The following is a 13236-nucleotide window of genomic DNA, read 5'->3' as shown; positions in this document are numbered from 1 at the left end:
TCTGGATAAATTTTTGATCGTTTATCTGGACGATATTCTGGTTTTTTCTGATGATTGGGACTCGCATGTAGAACAGGTCAGGATGGTTTTCAAGATTTTGCGTGAAAATTCTTTGTTTGTTAAAGGCTCAAAGTGTCTCTTTGGTGTACAGAAGGTTCCCTTTTTAGGGTTCATTTTTTCCCCTTCTGCTGTGGAGATGGACCCAGTCAAGGTCCGAGCTATTCATGATTGGACTCAGCCCTCGTCAGTTAAGAGTCTTCAGAAGTTCTTGGGTTTTGCTAACTTTTACTGTCGTTTTATCGCTAATTTTTCTAGCGTTGTTAAACCTTTGACGGATATGACCAAGAAAGGCTCTGATGTAGCTAACTGGGCTCCTGCTGCCGTGGAGGCTTTCCAGGAGTTGAAACGCCGGTTTACTTCGGCGCCTGTTTTGTGCCAGCCTGATGTCTCACTGCCCTTTCAGGTTGAGGTGGATGCTTCGGAGATTGGGGCAGGGGCCGTTTTGTCTCAGAGAGGTCCTGGTTGCTCTACTATGAGACCTTGTGCCTTTTTCTCTAGGAAGTTTTCGCCTGCAGAGCGAAATTATGATGTGGGCAATCGGGAGTTGTTGGCCATGAAGTGGGCATTTGAGGAGTGGCGTCATTGGCTCGAGGGTGCTAAGCATCGTGTGGTGGTTTTGACTGATCACAAAAATCTGATGTATCTCGAGTCTGCTAAACGCCTGAATCCTAGACAGGCCCGCTGGTCATTGTTTTTCTCCCGTTTTGACTTTGTGGTTTCGTATTTACCAGGTTCGAAGAATGTGAAGGCCGATGCTCTGTCTAGGAGCTTTGTGCCTGATGCTCCTGGAGTCGCTGAACCTGTGGGTATTCTTAAGGAAGGAGTTATCTTGTCAGCTATTTCTCCGGATCTGCGACGTGTGTTGCAGAGATTTCAGGCTGGTAGGCCTGACTCTTGTCCACCTGACAGATTGTTTGTGCCTGCTAGGTGGACCAGTAGAGTCATTTCCGAGGTTCATTCCTCGGTGTTGGCAGGGCACCCGGGAATTTTTGGCACCAGGGATCTGGTGGCCAGGTCCTTTTGGTGGCCGTCCTTGTCAAGGGATGTGCGGTCTTTTGTGCAGTCCTGTGGGACTTGTGCTCGAGCTAAGCCTTGCTGTTCTCGTGCCAGCGGGTTGCTCTTGCCCTTGCCTGTCCCGAAGAGACCTTGGACACACATCTCTATGGATTTCATTTCTGATCTTCCGGTGTCTCGGGGCATGTCTGTCATCTGGGTGATATGTGATCGTTTCTCCAAGATGGTCCATTTGGTTCCTTTGCCTAAGCTGCCTTCCTCTTCCGATCTGGTTCCTGTGTTCCTCCAGAACGTGGTCCGTTTACACGGCATTCCTGAGAATATTGTGTCGGACAGAGGATCCCAGTTTGTTTCCAGGTTCTGGCGATCCTTTTGTGGTAGGATGGGCATTGATTTGTCGTTTTCGTCCGCTTTTCATCCACAGACTAATGGACAAACGGAGCGAACTAATCAGACTCTGGAGGCTTATTTGAGGTGTTTTGTCTCTTCTGATCAGGATGATTGGGTGACCTTCTTGCCGTTGGCTGAATTTGCCCTTAATAATCGGGCTAGTTCCGCCACCTTGGTTTCGCCATTTTTCTGCAACTCTGGTTTCCATCCTCGTTTTTCCTCGGGACATGTGGAGCCTTCTGACTGTCCTGGGGTGGATTCTGTGGTAGATAGGTTGCAGCAGATCTGGAATCATGTGGTGGACAACTTGAAGTTGTCACAGGAGAAGGCTCAGCGTTTTGCCAACCGCCGCCGCGGTGTGGGTCCCCGACTTCGTGTTGGGGATTTGGTATGGCTGTCTTCTCGATTTGTTCCTATGAAGGTCTCCTCTCCCAAATTTAAGCCTCGCTTCATTGGTCCGTACAAGATATTGGAAATCCTTAATCCTGTGTCCTTTCGCCTGGATCTTCCGGTGTCGTTTGCCATTCACAACGTATTTCATAGGTCCTTGTTGCGGCGGTATGTTGTGCCTGTGGTTCCTTCTGCTGAGCCTCCTGCTCCGGTGTTGGTTGAGGGCGAGTTGGAGTACGTGGTGGAGAAGATCTTAGATTCTCGTCTCTCCAGGCGGAGGCTTCAGTACCTGGTCAAGTGGAAGGGCTATGGTCAGGAGGATAATTCCTGGGTGGTCGCCTCTGATGTGCATGCGGCCGATTTAGTTCGGGCCTTTCACGCCGCTCATCCTGATCGCCCTGGTGGTCTTGGTGAGGGTTCTGTGACCCCTCACTAAGGAGGGGGTACTGTTGTGAATTTGTTTTTTGGCTCCCTCTAGTGGTTACTAGTGATTTGACTCTGGGTATGTCAGTCATCCCTTGTATGCTCACCTGGGCCGTTAGTTCAGGGGTGTTGCTATATAAGCTCCCTGGACCTTCAGTTCAATGCCTGGCAACGTTGTAATCAGAGCTAATCTGTTGTGCTCTTGTCTACTGATCCTGGTTCCTGCTAGATTAAGCTAAGTCTGCTTTCTTGCTTTTTGCTATTTGTTTTTGTTTGCATTTTTGTCCAGCTTGTACTTAATCTGTATCCTGTCCTTGCTGGAAGCTCTAGGGAGCTGGTGTTCTCCCCCCGGGCCGTTAGACGGTTCGGGGGTTCTTGAATTTCCAGCGTGGATGTTTGATAGGGTTTTTGTTGACCATATAAGTTATCTTACTACATTCTGCTATTAGTAAGCGGGCCTCTCTTTGCTAAACCTAGTTCATTTCTATGTTTGTCATTTCCTCTTACCTCACCGTTATTATTTGTGGGGGGCTTGTATCCTACTTTTGGGGTCCTTTCTCTGGAGGCAAGAGAGGTCTTTGTTTTCCTCTTCTAGGGGTAGTTAGTTCTCCGGCTGGCGCGAGACATCTAGCGACCAACGTAGGCATGTTCCCCGGCTACTTCTAGTGTTGGCGTTAGGAGTAGATATATGGTCAACCCAGTTACCACTGCCCTATGAGCTGGATTTTTGTACTTCGCAGACTTACCTATTTCTCTGAGACCCTCGCCATTGGGGTCATAACAGCCACGTAGTATATAGCACAGCCCATGTAGTATATTGCCCAGCCACGTAGTACATTTCACAGCCCACGTAGTATATAGCACAGCCCATGTAGTATATTGCCCAGCCCACATAGTATATAGCACAGCCCATGTAGTATATTGCCCAGCCCACATAGTATATAGCACAGCCCATGTAGTATATTGCCCAGCCACGTAGTATATAGCACAGCCCATGTAGTATATTGCCCAGCCACGTAGTATATTGCCCAGCCCATGTAGTATATTGCCCAGCCCACGTAGTACATAGCAATGTAGGCATCATATCCCTGTTAAAAAAAGTAATAAAATAAAAAAAGTTATATACTCACCTTCCGGAGCCCCCGGATCCAAGCGAAGCGGTTACCGACGCTGTTCGTGCGCTCCGGTCTCAAGAGTGCATTGCGGTCTCGTGAGATGATGATGTAGCGGTCTCGCGAAACTGCTATGTCATCATCTCGCGAGATTGCAGCATGGACCGGTTACCGGAGCGTCGTTAGCAGGAAAGGCCTGTTATCGATTCGGGGGCCGACGGATGGTGAGTATATAACAATTTTTTATGTTTTTTATTATTTTTAACATTAGATCGTTTTACTATTCATGCTGCATAGGCAGCATGAATAGTAAAAAGTTGGTCACACAGGGTTAATAGCAGCGGTAACGGAGTGCATTACACCGGGGCATAACACGGTCCGTTACCGCTGCGATTAACCCTGTGTGAGGGCAGACTGGAGGGGAGTACGGAGCGGGCACTGACTGCGGGGAGGAAGGAGCGACCATTTTTCTGCCAGACTGTGGCCGTCGCTGATTGGTCGTGGCTGTTTTGCCACGACCAATCAGCTACTTGGATTCCATGACAGACAGAAGCCGCGGCCAATGAATATCCATGACAGACAGACAGACAGAATGACAGACAGAAAGACGGAAGTGACCCTTAGACAAATATATAGTAGATACTTTATATATACACACAATGTATGTATCTGCAATTCAATGTAGTATAAGGATAACAGTTTATGTTCAGTGATGTTTATAACATCAACTAAATGTTTGCTATTTAATACACATAAATTATAATATGTCCATCGATAGGACATATGATCAATGACAGTGTAGGGCTTTCCATAATGTGGTTTCCTCTTCATTCTTAATACCTTGTATGCGTTCTCAGGCCAAATGATGCCATTTTTCATTGTCTATGAAACATTAAGAGATTGCTAGGGGTTTAGTATACTGCTTCAAGTGCAATCTTTGTTGATGGCAAATACAAAATATTCTCTGTTAAAATTCAAATGTTATGTTTAGCTAGCAATAGAGATGAAAAAATAATTAAAATATACAAAATCTCAGATACAGATACCATAGTGTGCAAAACAGTCCTGGGTTTGTCAACCAGGACTAATATGGGTATGTACCCTATCGAGCTCCTAAATAGCATTAAAATACAAATATATGGAAAATATCAACCACCAAACACTGCATAATGATTAAAAGGTATAAATTTAATAGCAAAAAGAAATCATAACAATCAATCACATGTATCACAGGTCAAAAACAGAGCTATTTGAGTCCAGCTACAGGTGCACCAGTAAAAAGTGGTGTTACATCACAGACATTAAACATGGGGCAAGACAATCCCACAGCCAGTCTTATAAACAGAAACCCCATAGACAGTTGAGTGCAGCCATTGATCTATTTGCTATGTAAGTCTTTTTTGGTTATGCACCAGTTTAGACTAGATTGCTGTTCAGTCAGTTTACCTATATTTACTATGTACTATTTTTTCTGACTTGAACGCCCCGCCTTTCACCATGCTGTGATTTTAATTACATCCGACCTTCCTATAAATGCAGGCTTTACTATGTTATTAGCCAGAGGTAAGTGTTCACACTAGGCAGTCAAGTCAGGGACCCATCCGACCTGAGATTACCTTGATGTTTGGTGGATGGGCTCACATTTTTTGGCCAAATCTTGTGCTAAGCATCTCATGTGTTTTTTCATAGATTTCAAAAGCCACTATGCTATAAGTTTTTTTTAAAGTCAGTGACCATTCATTTACAAAACGTATGTGGCAAGGGAGCTAATATTCCCATTAGTTGCTCTTACTCATATTCATGGCCATGTCCGTGGGTGCAAACACGCGCTCTTACGTGCGTTTCGCGTCCACTTCCTCAGGGAGCAGGATCATGTGATATAAGGAAAGTAAGTTTTGTATTTCATTTGGAAATCAAGGTTCCAGAGACTGGAGGAAGATTGGAGAGGCCACAATCCAAGCTGCTTGAGGTCTAGTGTGAAGTTTCCACAATCAGTGATGGTTTGGAGTGCCATGTCATCTGCTTATATAGTTACACTGTGTTTTATCAAGACCAAAGTCAGCACAGCCGTCAACCAGGAAACTAATGAAAAAATAATTAGCAGCATAAACCACGTCTTTTACTTTTAAGTGACACTTCAAACCCCTCCCCAAAGATTAACAAAAGTCACCCTCACTGCTAAAAATTAATCCTCATATATACATGTCTTTCATATCATGGATATCCAACTGATTTTTCATGCAATAATAGCCATACAAACATCAGTGAAAGCAGACAAACCTATAGACAAGCATACTTCTATTAACCCCTTCGTGCCATGCGCCGTACTAGTATGGCACTGCCGGCACTGCATTAGTGCCAGCCGCAGTATTAGTATGGCGCCCCGATCACCGCGGTCTCGCGCTGAGCGCCGCAGTGATCGGGTGCGGGTGTCAGCTGTATATGACAGCTGACACCCCGCAGCAATGCCCACGATCGGCGCTATCGCCGATCGCGGGCATTTAACCCCTCTGATGCCGCTGTCAATAGTGACAGCGGCATAGAGGGGGATCGCGCAGGGACGGGGGCTCCCTGCGCTCTCCCACCGGAGCAGCGCGATGAGATTGAGCTGCTCCGGTGACTTGGAAGGAGTCCCCGGATCCAAGATGGCCGCGGGACTCCTTCCGGGTCATGAGATGATCCTGCTTGCCGACGCCTGCTGAGAGCTGCTGAGAGCAGGCGCCGGCAAGCCTCTGCAAAGTGCCTGTCAGATCGGTGATCTGACAGAGTGCTGTGCACACTATCAGATCACCGATCTGTGATGTCCCCCCCTGGGACAAAGTAAAAAAGTAAAAAAAAAAATGTCCACATGTGTAAAAAAATTAAAAAAAAATTCCTAAATAAAGAAAAAAAAAATATTCCCATAAATACATTTCTTTATCTAAATAAAAAAAAAATCACACAATAAAAGTACACATATTTAGTATCGCTGCGTCCATAACGACCCCACCTATAAAACTATATCACTAGTTAACCCCTTCAGTGAACACCGTAAAAAAAAAAAAAAACGAGGCAAAAAACAACGCTTTATTCTCATACCGCCAAACAAAAAGTGGAATAACACGCGATCAAAAAGATGGATATAAATAACCATGGTACTGCTGAAAACGTCATCTTGTCCCGCAAAAAAAAAAGCCACCATACAGCATCATCAGCAGAAAAATAAAAAAGTTATAGCTCTCAGAATAAAGCGATGCAAAAACAATTATTTTTTTTATAAAATAGTTTTTATTGTGTAAAAGCGGCAAAACATTAAAAAATTACATAAATGAGGTATCGCTGTAATCGTACTGACCCGAAAAATAAAACGGCTTTATCCTTTTTACCAAACGCGGAACGGTATAAACGCCCCCCCTAAAAGAATTTCAGGAATTGCTGGTTTTTGTTCATTCCGCCTCCCAAAAATCGGAATAAAAAGCGATCAAAAAATGTCATGTGCCCGAAAATGGTACCAATAAAAACGTCAACTCGTCTCACAAAAAACAAGATCTCACATGACTCTGTGGACCAAAATATGGAAAAATTATAGCTCTCAAAATGTGGTGATGCAAAAACTATTTTTTGCAATAAAACGCGTCTTTTAGTGTGTGATGGCTGCCAACCATAAAAATCCGCCCAAAAAATGCTATAAAAGTAAATCAACTCCCCCTTCATCACGCCCTTAGTTAGGGAAAAATAATAAAATTTTAAAAAATATATTTATTTCCATTTTCCCGATAGGCTACTCTCACACTAGCGTCGGTACGGGGCCGTCGCGCTGCGTCGGCCCGACATACCGACGCATACTGTGCAAGCGCCGCACAACGGGGGCAGCGGATGCTGTTTTTCCACGCATCCGCTGCCCCATTGTGAGGTGCGGGGAGGTGGGGGCGGAGTTCCAGCCGCGCATGCGCGGTCGGAAATGGTGGACCGTCGGCACAAAAAAAGTTACATGTAACGTTTTTTGCTGCCGGCGGTCCGCCACAACACGACGCAACCGTCGCACGACGGTTGCGACGTGTGTCAATACGTCGCTAATGTTAGTCTATGGGGAAAAAACGCATCCTGCAGATGACTTTGCAGGATGCGTTTTTTCGCCAAAACGACGCATTGCGACGTATGCAAAAAAACGCTAGTGTGAAAGTAGCGCTAGGCTTAGGACTAGGGTTTGGGCTAGGGTTAGGGTTGGGGTTAGGGCTAGGGTTAGGGCTGGGGTTAGGGCTAGGGTTAGGGCTGGGGTTAGTGTTATGACCCCAATGGCGAGGGTCTCAGAGGAACGTGGAAGTCTGCAGAATACAAAAATCCAGCTCATAGGGCAGTGGTAACTGGGTTGACCATATATCTACTCCTAACGCCAACACTAGAAGTAGCCGGGGATCATTCCTACGTTGATTCTAGATGACACGCGCCAGCCGGAGAATCTAGCTACCCCTAGTAGAGGAAAACAAAGACCTTTCTTGCCTCCAGAGAAGGGGACCCCAAAGCTGGATAGAAGCCCCCCACAAATAATGACGGTGAGGTAAGAGGAAATGACAAACACAGAAATGAACCAGGTTTAGCACAGAGAGGCCCGCTTACTGATAGCAGAATAAAGAAAGGTAACTTATATGGTCAACAAAAACCCTATCAAAATCCACACTGGAAATTCAAGAACCCCCGAACCGTCTAACGGTCCGGGGGGAGAACACCAGCCCCCTAGAGCTTCCAGCAAAGGTCAGGATATAGATTTGGAACAAGCTGGACAAAAATACAAAACCAAAACAAATAGCAAAAAGCAAAAGGCAGACTTAGCTGATATAACTGGAACCAGGATCAGTAGACAAGAGCACAGCAGACTAGCTCTGATAACTACGTTGCCAGGCATTGAACTGAAGGTCCAGGGAGCTTATATAGCAACACCCCTAACTAACGACCCAGGTGCGGATAAAAGGAATGACAGAAAAACCAGAGTCAAAAAACTAGTAACCACTAGAGGGAGCAAAAAGCAAATTCACAACAGTACCCCCCCCTTAGTGAGGGGTCACCGAACCCTCACCACGACCACCAGGGCGATCAGGATGAGCGGCATGAAAGGCACGAACTAAATCGGCCGCATGAACATCAGAGGCGACCACCCAGGAATTATCCTCCTGACCATAGCCCTTCCACTTGACCAGGTACTGAAGCCTCCGCCTGGAGAGGCGAGAATCCAAGATCTTCTCCACCACGTACTCCAACTCGCCCTCAACCAACACCGGAGCAGGAGGCTCAGCAGAAGGAACTACAGGCACAATGTACCGCCGCAACAAGGACCTATGAAATACATTGTGAATAGCAAACGACACAGGAAGATCCAGACGAAAAGATACAGGATTAAGGATTTCCAATATCTTGTAAGGCCCAATAAAACGAGGTTTAAATTTGGGAGAGGAGACCTTCATAGGAACAAAGCGGGAAGAAAGCCACACCAAATCCCCAACGCGTAGTCGGGGACCCACACCGCGGCGGCGGTTGGCAAAGCGCTGAGCCTTCTCCTGTGACAACTTCAAGTTGTCCACCACATGATTCCAGATCTGCTGCAACCTATCCACCACAGAATCCACCCCAGGACAGTCAGAAAGCTCCACATGACCCGAATTAAAGCGAGGATGGAAACCAGAGTTGCAGAAAAAAGGCGAAACCAAGGTGGCGGAACTAGCCCGATTATTAAGGGCAAACTCAGCCAACGGCAAGAATGTCACCCAATCGTCCTGATCAGCAGAGACAAAACACCTCAAATAAGCCTCCAAAGTCTGATTGGTTCGCTCCGTCTGTCCATTAGTCTGAGGATGGAAAGCAGACGAAAACGACAAATCAATGCCCATCCTACTACAAAAGGATCGCCAGAACCTGGAAACGAACTGGGATCCTCTGTCTGACACAATATTCTCAGGGATGCCGTGCAAACGAACCACGTTCTGGAAAAACACAGGAACCAGATCGGAAGAGGAAGGCAGCTTAGGCAAAGGAACCAAATGGACCATCTTGGAGAAGCGATCACATATCACCCAGATAACGGACATGCCCTGAGATAGCGGAAGATCAGAAATGAAATCCATGGAGATATGTGTCCAAGGTCTCTTCGGGACAGGCAAGGGCAAGAGCAAACCGCTGGCACGAGAACAGCAAGGCTTAGCTCGAGCACAAGTCCCACAGGACTGCACAAATGACCGCACATCCCTTGACAAGGAAGGCCACCAAAAGGACCTGGCCACCAGATCTCTGGTGCCAAAAATTCCCGGGTGACCTGCCAACACCGAGGAATGAACCTCGGAAATGACTCTGCTGGTCCACTTATCCGGGACAAACAGTCTGTCAGGTGGACAAGACTCAGGCCTATCAGCCTGAAATCTCTGCAACACACGTCGCAGATCCGGAGAAATAGCTGACAAGATAACTCCATCTTTAAGAATACCAACAGGATCAGCGACTCCAGGAGCATCAGGCACAAAGCTCCTAGAAAGAGCATCGGCCTTCACATTCTTTGAACCTGGTAAATACGAGACAACAAAATCAAAGCGGGAGAAAAACAATGACCAGCGGGCCTGTCTCGGATTAAGGCGTTTAGCAGACTCGAGATACATCAGATTTTTGTGATCAGTCAAGACCACCACACGATGCTTAGCACCCTCGAGCCAATGACGCCACTCCTCAAATGCCCATTTCATGGCCAACAACTCCCGATTGCCCACATCATAATTTCGCTCGGCAGGCGAAAACTTCCTAGAGAAAAAGGCACAAGGTTTCATAACAGAGCAACCAGGGCCTCTCTGCGACAAAACGGCCCCTGCCCCAATCTCCAAAGCATCCACCTCAACCTGAAAGGGAAGTGAGACGTCAGGCTGGCACAAAACAGGCGCCGAAGTAAACCGGCGTTTCAACTCCTGGAAAGCCTCCACGGCAGCAGGAGCCCAGTTAGCTACATCGGAGCCCTTCTTGGTCATATCCGTCAAAGGTTTCACAATGCTAGAAAAATTAGCGATAAAACGACGGTAGAAGTTAGCGAAGCCCAAGAACTTCTGAAGACTCTTAACTGACGAGGGCTGAGTCCAATCAAGAATAGCTCGGACCTTGACTGGGTCCATCTCCACAGCAGAAGGGGAAAAAATGAACCCCAAAAAGGGAACCTTCTGTACACCAAAGAGACACTTTGAGCCCTTGACAAACAAAGAATTTTCACGCAAAATTTTAAAGACCAACCTGACCTGCTCCACATGCGAATCCCAATTATCAGAAAAAACCAAAATATCATCCAGATAAACAATCAAAAATTTATCCAGATACTTCCGGAAAATGTCATGCATAAAGGACTGAAAAACTGAAGGCGCATTGGAGAGCCCAAAAGGCATCACCAAGTACTCAAAATGACCTTCGGGCGTATTGAATGCGGTTTTCCATTCATCACCTTGCTTAATGCGCACAAGGTTGTACGCACCACGAAGGTCTATCTTGGTGAACCACTTGGCACCCTTAATCCGGGCAAACAAGTCAGACAACAGCGGTAAAGGATACTGAAATTTGACAGTGATCTTATTTAAAAGCCGATAATCAATACAAGGTCTCAAAGATCCGTCCTTTTTTGCCACAAAAAAGAATCCCGCACCAAGAGGGGAAGAAGACGGACGAATATGTCCTTTTTCCAGAGACTCCTTGATATATGAACGCATAGCGGTATGTTCAGGTACCGACAGATTAAACAGTCTTCCCTTAGGAAATTTACTGCCTGGGATCAAATCTATAGCACAGTCACAGTCCCTATGAGGAGGCAGTGCACTGGACTCAGACTCACTGAAGACATCCTGATAATCAGACAAATACTCCGGAACTTCCGAAGGCGTAGAAGAAGCAATAGACACAGGCAGGGAATCCTCATGAATACCACGACAGCCCCAACTTGAGACTGACATAGCCTTCCAGTCCAGGACTGGATTATGGGTCTGTAACCATGGCAGCCCTAAAACGACCAAATCATGCATTTTATGTAAAACCAGGAAACGTATCACCTCGCGGTGTTCAGGAGTCATGCACATGGTAACCTGAGTCCAATACTGCGGTTTATTTGCTGCCAATGGTGTAGCATCAATACCCCTAAGAGGAATAGGATTTTCTAATGGTTCAAGAGTAAATCCACAGCGCTTAGCAAATGAGAGATCCATGAGACTCAGGGCAGCACCTGAATCTACAAACGCCATGACAGGATAAGATGACAGTGAGCAAATCAAAGTTACAGACAGAATAAATTTAGGTTGCAAATTACCAACGGTGACAGGACTAACAACCTTAGCTATACGTTTAGAGCATGCTGAGATAACATGTGTAGAATCACCACAGTAGTAGCACAAGCCATTCCGGCGTCTATGAATTTTCCGCTCATTTCTAGTCAGGATTCTATCACATTGCATTAAATCAGGTGTCTGTTCAGACAACACCATGAGGGAATTTGCGGTTTTTCTATCACATTGCACCGAATTAGGTGTCTGTTCAGACAACACCATGAGGGAATTTGCGGTTTTGCGCTCCCGCAACCGCCGGTCAATTTGAATAGCCAGTGCCATAGTATCATTCAGACCTGTGGGAATGGGAAAACCCACCATAACATTCTTAATGGCTTCAGAAAGGCCATTTCTAAAATTAGCGGCCAGTGCACACTCGTTCCAATGTGTCAGCACGGACCATTTCCGAAATTTTTGGCAATACACTTCAGCCTCGTCCTGCCCCTGAGACATAGACAGCAAGGCCTTTTCTGCCTGAATCTCAAGATTGGGTTCCTCATAAAGTAAACCGAGCGCCAGAAAAAACGCATCAAGATCAGCCAATGCCGGATCTCCTGGCGCCAGCGAAAAAGCCCAATCCTGAGGGTCGCCCCGTAAGAACGAAATAACAATTTTTACTTGCTGAGCAGAATCTCCTGATGAACAGGGTCTCAGGGACAAAAACAATTTACAATTATTCACGAAATTCCTAAACTTAAACCTGTCTCCGGAAAACAGTTCAGGAATCGGTATTTTAGGTTCTGACCTAGGATTTCTGATAACATAGTCTTGTATGCCCTGCACACGAGTAGCCAGCTGGTCCACACTTGTAATCAAGGTCTGGACATTCATGTCTGCAGCAAGCATAGCCACTCTGAGGTAAAGGGGAAGGAGAAAAAAAAACCTCAGAATCTTCTTTCTTATAATCCCTCTTCTGCAATGCATTAAACATTTAATACTGGCCTGGCAAACTGTTATGACCCCAATGGCGAGGGTCTCAGAGGAACGTGGAAGTCTGCAGAATACAAAAATCCAGCTCATAGGGCAGTGGTAACTGGGTTGACCATATATCTACTCCTAACGCCAACACTAGAAGTAGCCGGGGATCATTCCTACGTTGATTCTAGATGACACGCGCCAGCCGGAGAATCTAGCTACCCCTAGTAGAGGAAAACAAAGACCTTTCTTGCCTCCAGAGAAGGGGACCCCAAAGCTGGATAGAAGCCCCCCACAAATAATGACGGTGAGGTAAGAGGAAATGACAAACACAGAAATGAACCAGGTTTAGCACAGAGAGGCCCGCTTACTGATAGCAGAATAAAGAAAGGTAACTTATATGGTCAACAAAAACCCTATCAAAATCCACACTGGAAATTCAAGAACCCCCGAACCGTCTAACGGTCCGGGGGGAGAACACCAGCCCCCTAGAGCTTCCAGCAAAGGTCAGGATATAGATTTGGAACAAGCTGGACTAAAATACAAAACCAAAACAAATAGCAAAAAGCAAAAGGCAGACTTAGCTGATATAACTGGAACCAGGATCAGTAGACAAGAGCACA

The sequence above is a fragment of the Ranitomeya variabilis genome, chromosome 1, assembly GCF_051348905.1.
Source record: "Ranitomeya variabilis isolate aRanVar5 chromosome 1, aRanVar5.hap1, whole genome shotgun sequence".
NCBI lineage: Eukaryota > Metazoa > Chordata > Amphibia > Anura > Dendrobatidae > Ranitomeya > Ranitomeya variabilis.
Note: the sequence above shows the minus strand (reverse complement) of the source record.